The sequence below is a fragment of the Antrostomus carolinensis genome, unplaced genomic scaffold, assembly GCF_000700745.2.
Source record: "Antrostomus carolinensis isolate BGI_N321 unplaced genomic scaffold, ASM70074v2 scaffold7367, whole genome shotgun sequence".
Taxonomy (NCBI): domain Eukaryota; kingdom Metazoa; phylum Chordata; class Aves; order Caprimulgiformes; family Caprimulgidae; genus Antrostomus; species Antrostomus carolinensis.
In genome coordinates, this window is record NW_010325275.1 from 167674 (window position 1) to 182803 (window position 15130).

General features: G+C 38.9%; 1 protein-coding gene across 1 annotated transcript in view; it reads left to right on the plus strand.

The window, feature by feature from the left end:
- Window positions 1-15130, plus strand: part of LOC104527427 (polypeptide N-acetylgalactosaminyltransferase 18) — a 109585-nt gene that overhangs the window by 78395 nt on the left and 16060 nt on the right. The gene's annotated exons all lie outside the window — the stretch shown is intronic.

The following is a 15130-nucleotide window of genomic DNA, read 5'->3' on the forward strand; positions in this document are numbered from 1 at the left end:
ATTGATGTTATACTATCTCATTTGTTACTTCATCAGAGTTAAAGTTCTGAAGGTCAGATTTTTGTTTCTCAAAATCTTGACAGTATGTGAACAACTGTTAGAGAAGGTAGTTAATACCGTAGATGGCAGATTCACTTTATAATTTCTTTAGTTTTATTGATAATTTTATTATGTCATTCCATTAATTGAAGTCATCCACTGGCTCATTTAGAATTCATGGACCAAATTCAGTCCCCATGAAAGCATATTTAACTCCCTCTGTAATTACACGAGCCATAATACTTTCCCAGCATTCATTCAAATTCTGATCAGCAGTTCAGTTTCAGTTTAGTTTCTCTTCAGCATTCTTCACCATTTGCAGAATAGGGGTTTTTTGCGGAAGTGTTTATAGAATGATTGTATCCATGGTGTGTTTCTGTGAACAAGGGATTTTTTTTTTCTCCTGTTCATTAACCATCATTTGTCCAATGAGGAAGCAGAGAGAATATAATAAATTATTTGTTCACATAAAATCTTGATTGAATATTTATGAGTAACTGAAAAAAACATCTGCATTGATTTGTAAGCCGAGGAAAGCACAATGATTTTCAGATACTTTATTTGAAATCAGCAAACTAACTCTTAGCAAGAGTCAAGTTCAATATAAACCTGTTTATATTTAGACAGTAGAATTATTTTCTCCAAAATAAAATATGGGATACTAGAGATTTTAATTTAGTTTTGTTTCAAGAACCAATAGCTAGAAGTTAAAGCTAGTTGGATACAAATTAGGAATAAGGTGCATATTCATGCCAGAGCAGATGACTAGCCATCATAAGAAGCAGTGACAGTAACTGCTGAAGTCATCAAAGCTGATACAATTCTAGAAACTGTAATATGATGTGATACAAGTTATTGGAGTTAGTGGTGAGCAGGTGGAAAAGTATAGCCCCTGGCATATAGAAGATCAAAGTAAGAAAACTAACAATCCTCGCTGGATCTAAGAAGATCTACTGACATGTCAGCTAAGTGGCCATCACAGCTGGTACTTCTTTGAATTTTGATTCAATTTAGAATGTACAGAAATAACAGTGATTGTTACAGAACAACAATGGTATGCCTTTAAAGAAACTGGGGGCTTTAAATGTGTTTTTGTAAGGTAAATAACCTTATAGCTACCATATAACTTTAAAAATAGTTGCTGAATTTCTTGAATCATTTGCCTTTTTTTTTTTTTTTTTTCTCTTGAAATGTGATTAAACAAATTATACAAGAATACCTCTGCTATGCCAAGCCTATCTGCTCAGCTGGCTGGCTGTAAAGGCTTGGAGCAATCAAGTGAAAAAGCTGATGAATGCATTTAAGTTATTCACATGTTACTACAATATTAACTTTGTATTTGTTTAGCAGGGAACTGCACTGATTGCGAACATTGGAGCTTTGTTGCTCTTGCTATGTTAAAGATGTAGTGATTTATTCAGCATGCATATTCCATTCAACATTTATTTTTAGTGCTTGCGAACACTGAAATTAGCCTTAAAAGTGTGAGATCTGCATTGACTGACTCACTAATGGCATCAGTCTGGGAAGGAAAAAATAGCAGTACAGATTATGAATTCACAATTTTATTAGAATAACATGAAGTTTAAATTTAAAAATGGAAAAAACTGAGATAGGCTACCAAATTAAACCTGTAACTTCTACAGATCGTGCTGCTTTGCATTTAGTATGGAGGTCTGTGACCAAAGGGCAGGGACAAAACTCGGTGTATATGAAGGAGATCATGCCAATGATGGTAAATCAGAGCTGTGAATTTCAGATTGGTTTTGGGTCTTAGTCAGATCTTCTATTTTATATTAACACAGAACCAGATCCTTAAATTTTTCCGGCTAAAAGTTCTCCAAGAATTGAGATGGATATAAAAGAAACACTAATATTTCTGACACCTGCTCTTAGCTCTTTAAAGTGAGCAAGCCAAGCATTAAGGATAAAAGGTAACTTTAACCAAATGGAGTAACCCATAAAACTTTCATCTTCAGCACAGAACAGTATCAGCTGTGATTCAATAGTATGTTCAACAATTGGGATGAGGCCTCCCAGCTGATAGTGAAGGATAAACTCGGAGGACTTCAGGCTAACAGGACAATGACTAAAGCTCTAATTTCTGTGAGGCTGGCCCAAGGATTTCAGTCAATGCCTAATGAAATGCTGTCTGGCTAACACCCATGAAATGTGGATCAGTTTTTAAATGTAGAGCAGCTTCAGAAAAGTCAGAGACATACTTGGTGCAACCAGGAGACCAAATCTGGTGCCCCATGTGCTGTAGAAAATGTTAGGTCAGTAACAGTATTACTGAGAGGGCACTTAATCACTTCATGTACATATTTTGAGATAATGCAGTCTCGGGAAGTTTGACTTCATTAGTATTAAGTCGATTGATGAGGGAAGAAAGCATCAAAATAATGTAAATAAAGAGCAATTCTCCTGTGAATAGGATGCAGTTTGTATCACAAGTGGAAATGGATCCAAGTCATCTAAGAAACGCTAATTAGTTAAAACAATTCCCTTGCAAAAACAGGCTTTGTGCAGAAGATTCAGGAGCACTTATGAAGAGATGCTTAGGGAGAGATGTCAGAATTTGACCTCCTACTCAAAGGTAGGACAGCTAAGTGAAAAACCTGAAAAGGCTTGCTCAGGAGCAGTTGTGCATGTATATAGTTCTAATCTTACAAAATGGAAGAACTTTTTCTCCATGCCTGAAAACTAAAAGCTGGAAAGCGTGTGATGGGAACATGTTGCTTTCACTTCTCTGATGCGAAAACAGATGGGTCCACATGGGCTCAGATTGTTTTTCTGCCCTGTCTTCAGAATGTTTTTCTTCCCTTCAATGACTACAAGCACAAAATCGTAATAAATCTCCACAGTCAGATCTTAGCAGGTCAGATTGAATTGAGCACTATATCGGGGTCAGGTACATTAGTCTGATTCAGCATCTCAGATGAGGATGTACCCTGTCGTGCCTCAGCTTTCCTATTCATTTCCCAGGTTGTTTGAATATTGCAGGAAGCAGATTTTCTGGTACCTGCTTTTAGGGCTGATGCAGTTTAGTTCACAAGGAAAGGGCTCAGTTGGCTTGAAGCAGACTATGAGATTTCATCTGGAATTTCCAAGAAGTCAGTACTGTAATTTTTAATTCTCCCAGTTTCTTTCCTACTCTGAGTCTAACAAGTTTCAAGTCATGGAGTGAGTTTTACTAGAGATTATCTGACAAGTTGCCCTGTGATTCTGCTTAGGGGAGTAACAATATTTTTTGAAAGGAGCATGCCAAAGGAAATCACTTGCAGTTAGCTGTAGTTCTGTTCTCCCGATGTGTACCAAGGAAGGATATGGACCAGCAGTTTGTTGACTGAAAATCCGACATTTTACTCCAGTCTGGTTTTGTCTGGGGAAAAGCAAAGTGCAATTAATGTGGCTTTGAGTTAAATTTAGCTCAGCAAATGCTTTTTTGTGGTTTTGCTACATTTAATTCACAGACCAACATAATACATGTACAATACGGAGAAACCCACTCAGTGAAATAGGTTTTCCCATGTAATAATATTACTGTAAGCAGAGGTTCAGTGTAGGAGAAATCTCCTTATTGCTGAGAAAACTAGAGCCTTGAAGCAGTTGTGGAAAGGACAGGATGCGATATTGAATTGTGTCTTAAGCTTCTGCACAGGCTACCTGGGCCTTGGAGCCAAGTGTCTAGGAACGGGTTCCTGCCAGTCTGACGTGGGTGCGTGGGTCAGGACTGCAGCGGTGTGTCTCCCCATGGCAGCGCCTTAGCACGGCATTTCCTATGTCGGAGCATGGGCTGTCTTCCCCTCCTTCCCAGGGCAGGGCAGGAGTGGCCCCTTCTCCAGCCTGTGCCCGTCCCCCCTGCACTCCTAGGGAGGATCTGCTCCTAAAGGGCCCACCTGGGGACACAAATTTGCGCTTTGGGGACAACCAGCTGTGCAAAATAGTACAAATCACTAAACAGTTTATTGTACAATGTAATAATCCTTCTTAAGTGTTTGGATTCATATGCAAATTAGGATGCTGATAACAGTAGTAATTGTTGTTGTTTTGGAACAATCAAAAAGATGTTGTAAAATGAATTTACTTAAAAGAGTCCTGAAAGAACTGTATTACTTATATTGTGAATATTCAGTGACCTTTAATTATGAGTGACTGATGTGCCTAGTTTTCTTATTAATTCTATACAGCAAGACAGAGGGCTTTTCCTCTTCTTTAGGTCTGTGTCCTGCAGATCCCATTACAGGATAATCTACCTCAGATAATAACATAAAGGCAGAATAATACAGGCAGAAAATGCAGGGAAAAATCTGTGACATAATCTATCTTTCATGATGAAGGCAGCTTAGCCTCACAGCCTAGCGATGCCTCGGCAGCCTGAAGCTTAGTGTAGCTATTTTAGCTATTCACTGTTGTACTTGAAGGTCATTTAAACAACCTGGTTTTAGAGTTGGTTTTATTTTGCTGCCTCATCCACCCGATAAGCTGTTACTCAGAAAAGCTGAGCCTCTTCTACTCGGTCTGTGGGTACCTGTACGGCCTAAGCTCATACACAAGTCTTCACAGTGTGATTAAGGGCCCCAGAAATCAAGCCCTAATTAATGAAAACAGGGGGAGATATTGTACTATTTTTGCACAATTAAGCAATGTGCGTTGGTGTATCACAGTGTTTACCATTTCATTTCTTGCCAAAGTTTTGTGCAAGGGACACAATACGAAGTTGGCAGTGTTCTTGGTCACAGGAGAAACGACGCTCACTCAGCCAGGCATAGTAAGGCTGTTCCCACACAGCTTGAACAGTTGAATTGGCATTAATGTCCTGCTTGGCATGATAGCAGTTTTCTGTATTTAAACAGTTTTATTTATTTATTTGTTCCTAGTCTATAAAGTCTTTTTAAAACTTAAGTACTCTTGGTAGGAAATCTTTGTGCATGGTTACTTCTAATATTGTTTCTCATTTCTACCTTTCCTTTAAAAAATGTTACTAGCACTAAATTACATTCAGTGATGAAAATGTATCGGGTGATGCTCTTTCTTTGCCCTTTTCTTGGGGACCAGAAGAAAGGAGGAATCTCTGGGATGTACGCACAGTATTCCAGCCTGAGAAACATTTCAATTTTATTTGCAGAGCTTTGTGAACTTTGCCATTTATTCATGAACACAGGCAGGATTGAAGCTACAGTTTCTGCATGAGTTCATAGTATATAGACTCTTCATTTAAATTCTAGATGCTGACTTCTTGCTCTGAGTGTCATTTGCTGTCACCCTGCAAACAGTGGAGCCACTACTTCAAGACATTTGGTGGGCAGGAAAAGTGCCATTTCTATTAAGGTACAGATATTTCTCCACTTGCCTTGGAAGGCTTAAAAATGTTTCAGGAATGAAATCTGCTTTTAGGATACAGTGGGGTTGGATAAAATTTCATGAGCTTCTGTCAGTTTCTACAGAGAGACCAACAATAAAGTTTAAAACAAATCAGCTGAAATGATAGACTGTAGGCTGAAATACATCCTCTGCAACTAAGGAATAATGTTTTTACTTTTTGTAGGCTAGAGTATTTAAGGCAGAGAGGAGAAAGGAATGCTATGAGGTACTGACAGCATTCTCAGGTAATGCTTTTGGTACATCAGCAAAGTTATTTTTTGGTTGGGGTTTTTTGGGGTGATTTTTGAGACACCTGAGCAAAAGGGAAATACTGTGGAATGTGCAGAGGAAGATAAGTTCCTTGGAAGATGCCAGCATTACTTCCACTAGCTTCCAGGAATATTTGCTTGAAAAGTGTAACCAGTGAAGGCCAGAATCCTGATCTGATTAGGAGTTAGAAGATAACCTATTGATACTTGCTAGGCTGATAAGTAAAAAGAGGAGAGGTTCAGAAGGGCTTTGAAAAAGCAGACAAGCAGTTTATGCAGCATGGAAAACAGAACAAGTGGAAGGATATTGCCTTCCTGAAAGGCAACCTGAGACCCAAGTTTTTCAAAAGCATTCAGGATGCACTTGAAGAGGGCATTAGTGTTGACATCAGTGAGGGAAGCCAGCAAGGGTCAACTTTGAGTGGAAAAGCTGTATTTTAGGGATGTTTTGCAGGAAAAAAAGGCTGTGTAACAAGATTTGATTACTTTGGAAGAGGTTAAAGATGAAGTGTGTTATATAAATGCATTACCTGGATGTGACTATGCCCATAGTAATGTGAAGCACTTGGGTGTGGCTGTGAAAAGGTAAAAATCTGCTTTTAAACCTGTTGATGCTGAGCTACCAAATGCTTACAGACAGATGGCAATGAACTAGCTCAGATTTTAGTTTGGCCAGAAGGAGTGAGCTCTGGTGTAAAGGAGGATGGACCAGCATATGGGGATGATGGCTGAGTGAGTTTGTAGATGAGTATGTGTTGAAGGAGAAAAAAACAGGGTAAGAAAGGCAAGGAATTCTCTAGGAATCCACAAAGAAAACTGTGAAGGGTAAAGAGGGGTTGGTGGGAGAGGGAAAATGAAAATTCAGATAGGACAAAGTCACGGGAGCCGTAAAACAGCATGCTTTTTTAAAAAAGAACACAGTTGTCCATGCTAGAAAGGTTCCTTTTTTATTTTTTTTTTTTTTACTGCTTTTTAATTTTTTTCCCGTGGAAGAGCTGTGGAGAACTTTGTACAGAGATAAGAGCAAAACCAAGAGAAGCTGTAGGAAGTGAATCAAGTAAAATTTCATTCAGGTCTTGTTATTCTGTAGTTACTAGCATTAGAAAAACTATGGAAGCACTGAAAGCATATATAAAAACGACTGACAGTTCTATTCAATTTCAAAAGTGGAGCTTAAGCAAAAGGATTTTTATTTGCTTGTTTTAAATAAAACCAAAGCAGAATACCAAAGTAGGGAACATCAGAATTAGGTATTCCACTGCAATATAGGTTCATGAATTTAAATTAAAAAGTATAGCATTGAGTTCCTGTCTGTTTGCTATTAAAATTTTAACATTTTTGTGTCTTTAAGCCTGTATTTATAGCATCACATTATATTATTTAAAGTTTCTGAGCACCTAGGTTTTATTGCTATCAAATATTGATCATTGCTGAGAGTTCAGAAGTTAATTAGTGCACAGACATGAAGAAGAGCAAGTAGGTCAGACAATCAGTATGCTGCTGAGTTAATTCAGTAGATACAAATCTAAACACTGAAGTGAAATAGTGAGTAATTTCCTTCTTACACGCTTTACAATCTAAGCCTATATTATGGTGTTGCTACCCTTGGTATACTAGCTGTTTGTCAGCTCACCAGTAAGACAAGTTTCATAGTGAATAGATCCTCAACATGGATAACATATGGTTGTAACTGGTTTAAAGTTGTCTCATCAGGCTGCACCAGCTGAAAACCTACCTCAGAAAAATAATGTGAATCTTCTAAAGGTTGACCTGTGGCTTAGGGGTAGCTTTCTGTAATTCTCAGACTGTGTTACTATGCTTGTACTTCTTCAGCAGTAAGTCCTTTAGGACAGCACAAGATGCAGCCATGATGCTGATTGTGGCTACAGGACAGCACAGCCTCTCTCTCTCCTGTCACTTCCTACATGAATAGTAAGTGGGAAAAGCTTGATTTTTATCTTAGTGATGTGATTGTAGTCAAGTATGAGTCTGCTGTGAGACTCTGGACCTAATATGTTAATGTATTATTCTTGACAATAAATGACTTTATGGATTCATTTGAAGAAAAATATGGTTCAAAAATGGAATTAAAGTAGTGGTGAATCAGGCTTCTTATCCCTCATAGTTATTATGCCAAAAGCAGGATAGCAAATAAATACTGCTGGTGGTGAACATTAAGTTTGTTCATTATAAATGCAGAGTCATGTACCAGTCTCCAGCGTGATTTCATCTGGGAACATTGCCATAAGAATTACAAATGGCTGTGAGGCTGAAAATTGGTGTGTATTGCTTTAAACTTCCAGTGGGGAGTTGGCAATTTATCCTTCAGATAATCATCCTGTGTTAAGTTGAACATCTTACTGTAACTTTTTGCTACATGATAAACGAGCTCCTATGAATAATTTACTGCAACTGGCAACCCACTTCAGCTCTGAAGCCTTTATCAGCTCTGGTGGCTTTTCAAAGTTTAATAATAAACTTAGAGCCAAAAATCTCATTGCACTTGAAGTCAGGGGAATTTCAGTGTTAATTGCAACACGAATCACAATTTGACCTTTTAGGGCAAACTTCTCATTAACAAACTCTACATCACATCATTGTGAGGACAAAGACATGTATTTGTGTTCAAGTAAGTAGAACTCATTTACTTTCTCTTGTACTCTACAGCATCATGGGCTTCTTGTGCAGATTTTGTTTTGTGTAGGTGTTTGAAGTATTTTCACTGGGCAAAAATTTGGCTGAATTACCTGGGCCTTCATTGCTCTCATGGCAGATTTAAGATGTGTTTGTTCTGTACTGCAACACAGCATGTAAGATGCGAGTGTCCCACCAAAATTGTTGTTCTAGCCCTACAGGAAACCTCCACAGCAATCCATTTGGTAATTTTCTAGAACAAACAGCTAGACTTTTCAGTTTGCCAGCCCCTGACTGACTGGCTGATCTGTACTGGTGAAGTCTGTCCCAATCCTTTGGTCTGCGCTCTCTGGCTAGGCATGAAGGAACTGAAGTACTAACTGGGGATTTGGGGAATTGTGCTTGGCATGATTTGCCCCATGTCAACAAAAGTAGCCAGATCTTGCCAGATGACCTCCAACACCAGGCAAGAAATATCTGCTACATGCATATGCTAGATTCAGTATGTGTTATCTCAGCTCTAATCTTTCATAAATCACAAACTAATTTTATTCCTATTCTGAGCATTCTTACGCAGATATGCTTTTTGCAATGCCCACTTCATGCCTCCGGCACTTGCATGCGCTGTGCGCGTGTTTTTTCCCAGTGAGCACTAACTAGCTTAGCAGAGGATGAGCTCTCTGGCATAGATGGCTGGCTGTACAAGTGATATTTCAAGGTTAGAGCTGAAAACAGAATTTGTCTAGGAGGAGACAGGTAGAATAGAAGGGCAAAAGGACCCTTTGTTCTGAATGTAGCAATTGAGATTTAGGAAAGACTGTGACTCCAGGCATGAACTCTCCATTTTCTCTTCCACGCCAATTTGCTACATGAGATTGCATCAAGAGGGAAGGGGAGTCCCTGCATTCCCCAGAAATGAGCAAGGCAAATAAAGGGTGAAGCTGCTTCTCCTTTATTCTGGCATTTGTCTGAGTAGCCGTACTGTGTATACAGCTTTTGTTTTATTGCAATAGTGTCTTTTAAGTTTTCCTGACTTTGAAGCAAATTTTCAGGAAAAGCTAGCCTTTGAATATTAAATGGAAAAAGTAACGTACAGCAAATCAGCTCACCTGAAATGCAGGTGGAGAAAATATTTTGAACACCAAATTTTCTCTAGTAGTTCCTAGTCATCATGAAGATTTCTTAAGAAACCTAGACTATGCGCTCTCAACTACCATTCATTTGTGTTTTCATCTTTTAGCTGTCTCTTTAGGACAAATAAATTTGTTCTTAAAAAAAAAAATTGTTTAGAAAAAATAAGTATGCTTTGACTATATGATCAGGGAATGGGAGCACCTAGCCTGTGAGGACAGGCTGAGAAAGTTGGGGTTGTTTAGCTTGGAGAAGAGAAGGTTCCAGGAAGACCTTATAGCGGCCTCCCAGTATGCAAAGGGGGCCTACAGGAAAGAGGGGGAGAGACTCTTTACCAGGGAGCATAGTGATAGGATGAGGGCTAACAGTTTGAACCTGGAAGACAGTAGATTTAGATGAGATATTAGGAAGAAATTCTTTATTGTGAGGGTGGTGAGACAGTGTCCCAGGTTGCCCAGAGAAGCTGTGGCTGCTCCTTCCTGGAAGTGTTCAAGGCCAGGTTGGATGAGGCTTTGAGCAACCTGGTCTAGTGGAAGGTATCCCTGCTGATGGCAGGGGGGTTGGAACTGGATGAGCTTTAGGGTCCCTTCCAACCCAAACCAGTCTGTGGTTCTAAATCTCACTTTCACCTTCTGAAGATTTGGGGAATCATTTTATTTGTTTTGATAATACAAATTTCAATTTTCTTGTTTTATATTTTGTCTTAATGTGAATAATCAGGAGAGATTACTATGTGGAGCAAACTGGAAATGAAGCAATAGTCTTAGATAGGACACTTCTAGGAAAATAAATTCAAGAAAGCTACAGAATTATTGGCCAGTAATAATAATTATTATTATTATTAACAGCTGGAAGATGCTGTTTTACAGGCACAAGAGTATTTGCAGGGCAAGTTTCTCAGCACATATTAAAAAAAAACCAACAAGTTTTACAGTCCAGAGGAAGATAAGTTATGAAGGTGATTAGTTACGAGGCTGTTCTCTAAGAACACAAAGAGAAACTGGAATGGAAGCCTTGTGGCAAAGACCTATGTCAAGCTCTGAAGGCAACTAATATGCTTTTGTTCAGACCCAGGTACGAAGCTCTTGTTACTTTAATGATTTGCTTGCTGTAAGCCTTCAGATTAATAACACCAGGTTTTGTTTTGAACCACTACTTTTGCATCACTTTGATCTGCTGTGAGCCACAGGCATCCAGAGGAAGTTTCTTGAGAACAGTGAATGCAGCTGGACCTGTAGTGAGGGCAGGGACATCAGGCACAAGTGTCAGCCTCCAGAGCCAGCCGGTCAGCGTGTGACCGGCACTCAGCCACCCTTGAAAAACACCTGGTGGGAGCGTGGGTGAAGGAGATGTGGAAGTGCCCAAGGCTCCAGCCCCATGCTGACTCTGATGCTTTGCAGATCACAAATCCTGCCTACATTTTCACAGAGTTTCTAACTGACAGTAATGCTGAATCCTTGTAATTTCAGTTTTTGAGCAGGTAAGCGCCTTTTGTTGAACCTAACTGATTTCCTGAACAAAGGAGCTCCCTTCTAGTTGCCCAGGAGACACAGCTGTGCATCAGCAGTGTTATGGTGAAAGAAATAGGTGGCTGTACACAAAGGCTTAAATTATAAGCCTTAAATTAAAGTTGATTTTTGAGTGAACTTCCCAACCTGTACCACATCAGCATGAAATAAGACCATGAGACTTTTGCTCCTACAATTCAATGCCAGGTGCAGAACACCAAAATAGCAGCTTCTCAGACATATCTCAGATCCTGGCCAAATCCAGGATGTGCCCATGCGAAGTGAAACTTACCCACCAGATGTTCCCGTGCCTTTCTGTCTGTGTAATGTGTTTGTTAGATTGTACAAAGGCAGGACCCCCTCACAGCAAAGATGGTACCTCACCTGTAAGTGGGTGCACTGTGTAGGCCTTCTCAGTTGCCAGGGAAAGGCTCTCAAGATCCTTCACTGTGATGGGGCTTCCAGCTGATGTACAGGATGCAGATGATGATAAGTATTTGGGCAATTGGTGAGGTATGTTTCCTAATCACTCTGCTTTCTCTTATGTAGTAATGGTTAGGTGCATTACCCTGTTTAACTCTGTACCTTGCTGCTTCTTTTTTTTTTCCCCTATTTTAAACTGGAGTAAAGTAAGTTTGTTTTAGTATTAAGTTGGTGTCTGTCCTTTTTGCCAGCCCCGTCAATTGGCAAAAACAGTGGCAAAATGCTGTGAGCTAGAACAGACTCGTGAAATGTAAGGGGGCTTATTTTGTTACAGAACAAGGCAACTGTTTTGTTCTTTGGATTTTTTTAATCACATGCTTTGGTTCCAACATCCAAGCAAGATTTTTTCTGTGGAAATTCAGTAGCTCCTCAGGGAGTATGTATGTGATGGTGATGTGAAGATGTGTGGTTGTGTTTTGCTGAGGCTGTGTCTTCAGTGAAAGTGCAAAGGAACTTTGAATGAATGCCGTACATCGGCATACAGCAAGTGTCCTGACTGCAGTGGAACTAAGCAAATGTTTGGCTATTGAGTCCCTTGAACAAGGACTGCTGCGACATTTGCTGTTGTAGCAGAAATGAAAGGTCCAAGTTCTCAGTAAAATTTTCAAAGTTCCCCTAATGACTTAATAATCCATATTCAATATTCAGTCGTTTGGACTTCCAAGCAAGTACTGGAGTGATTGTTTAAAAATTACTTTCCTAAATTACAGCAAAATCTCTGTCTTGTTGTGTTAGTTGATGGTGATGTTGCAATATTGTAGGAATGGATAAAATGTGTTTTGTCTGTATCTTCTGAAGTGTTTTAAACAAAAGTGCCTCAGTTGTCCATTTTGTGCTGAAGTGGACTGCAAAATAGGTAGTGTACTTGATACTTGTTAAGAGTGTCCTCTTGAAGAAATACTGCTGTGGGCATTTATCTGTTTATCAACTGATTTAAATCACAAGTACAAACTATTTTTTACAGGGCTACACATAAGATGATAGAATACAAGCATGGTTTTAATCTGTAAGATAATATTTTACCCGCAGGTCAATTTAAAATATGATCAATAAAAAGTCATATATGTGCATAATGAGCAAGTACATTATGAGATGGTAATTCGGTTCATGTAACTCAGCTGGTTCATCTCCTACTGCCCACTCCAGAAAGGTAATTTGTGTACCATCTTCAGACTAAAAGAAACAAAACTAAAACACACACAAAAAAATAGAGAAACCCAAAAAATATTTTTGAAAATTGAAATAATCAAATAGAAACAAGGAGATACAATGTGAAAGAAATTATTACCAGGTTGTGCAATGTTCTCAATTCCGAAATAAGATACAGTATTATAGGATAAGATACTAAAATATTTCTAATAATTAATATATATATAATAATGAAATAATATCCATATTACTAGATATGCAAAGCAACATACTGAAAGAGCCTAGTTAGAAGGACTAACTGCCACCATACCACAGTCTGTTTCAGTTTGAGCTTATTTTTATGTGCCACTTAAGAGCCAAAAGGTGCCTTTCCCAGTACTAGGTGAGAATACAAGATTTCACACCTCTTTTTCTAAACCAGTCCACAATGAAAAATGAATTTATATTAGTACATAGGGTGAGCTCTCTAACGATAAGCAATAACCTGCTAATTATCTCTATTAAGCTTAATTGCATTTGATTGTTCTATTTCTGTACTGTTTTGCCAACAAACAGAACTGAGTAATTCCCCCAGCCAGAGCCATCACTCTGCCCAGAAAGATCCTCAGACTGAACCACAGCTGATTTGACATGAAAAAAAGCTGGTGGAGTTGCACTATGAATTGGGCTTGCTCTATCCAGGAAGATTAAATTATTACCTCCAGGCCACTTTGTGAAAGGCGGAGGAGACTGAGCTAATAAAAACAGCTCAGCCCTGAGGGTTTGCATGTTGACTACTTTTTTTGCACAAGCTGAGCTTCTCAGAGTCACAGCCAAGCCTGCTCATTTGTTTGCAGTGACTGATGAGTATCTTTAAGAAGATAAAAGAAAAAAATGCAAACCCCCTTGTCTTCTACCATGTTTTCTGTGGTGACAATGTGCTGAAAAAAAGGGAATTAAAAAATCACTTCCTATTATTAAAAAATGCAAATGACTGACAATTTCCCTCTCATTTTTCTAGTAGTAATATTATATGGGGCAAACAAGCTGAAACAAAACGTTCATCCGTAGAGTCAGTGTGTCATAACAATCCCCTTTAAAGATCATCTTGCTCTTACTGCCTTGCTATCACTACCTCAGTCTCTCTCCCAAAAAAAAAGCATCTGGATAGATCTTAAAAATATCTAAAACAGTTGCTGTTGGTCTGTCTAGTAACTGCATTCTAAATGTTTATTGTTCTTCTAAAGCATCAGTTTTGTTTGCAGGAATGTTAATTATCTAACTTACGGATGGAGTCTGTTGGGGTCTTGTTAGTCCTTCCGCAGTTCTTACAGTTTACTTCAATCAGTAATAACCAACCATGCTGGAAATGTGCTCTGCTAGGTCCTTCTATTGACCCTTCTCTTCTGTAGGGCACTACTGAACTATTCAACTTTTCTCTATTCAGACTCCTAAAACCTAGACTCACCTCGGTTCAGCTAGCTCAGATTTCTATTATCATTTCTGTGGGGTGAAAAGAATGAAACTTGATGAAAGGGGTCAAACCATTGATTTGTGTAAACCATTAATGGCAACTTCATTAACTTCTATGCAACTATGTCAGTTTACATTTGCTGCAGATCTGCCCCAGAAGTGTTCCAGGAGGGTACACAGAGGACATAGTCCTGCACAGGACCACCACCATTTGTTTTGATGTGTATTTAATCCCTGCACTGACTGATTTCAGCAAAGTTGTTTTTTCATTAAGCTCCCAAGTCTCTCCTCAGTCCTGCTCTGTTCTCTTTCTCTGCTTTCTCTCCTATTTGCAGTTAATATTTTATCAGAGTTTTCACAAATAAGAATACACACATATAAAACAAGCTACAACAACAATGAGGAGATACCAGAAGATAGTAGTACTTCTGCCCAGCTTCTGTCTGTTGTGATTCTGATATCATTAGAGTTGTCCAAGTCTTACATCTACCCTTATCGGATAAGGCAGCTAAAGCATGATGTTGCCATTTCATCTTTCTCATGGTCATCTCAAGAAAAAGGTCTGATTGTAGCAAAACAAATTCTGCTTGAGATTAGCAAACAGATTATCCTGGCATAGTCCTGTGTTATCTTTCTGGGTTTATACATAACCTGTTAGTTTAACAGGACACATTATCAGCTCCATCTGGCAAGCTCACCTTCCCTCCCATTCTCCCACCTATCTTTCTGTAGTCAAACAGAGTGGAAAGGATTTGTGCAATGTAATAGTCAGATGCCTTTGGTCCCAGGTGTAATCACTGAGGCCTGTGAGAGCACTCCTTTGCTACAAATCCAGAGCAGCCAGTGTCTGGTCCCTTTTTCCAGTCTCTTGTGTCTGTGTGTATGGACATACACAAAATACAATGAGAACAAATAGCCTGAAATGTGGCCATTCTGTTCTCACTCCTGCCATGTATCTGTCTGTCACCAACTGCTAATAACTTTTTATTGTATATACCAGATTATGGTTTGCTGCCTCAATTTTTTTTTTTAGCATTTGTTTGTAGAAAACCTCAATTTATCTTTCTATCTGTTGTATAAAAAAATTGTGATCCTTCCTGC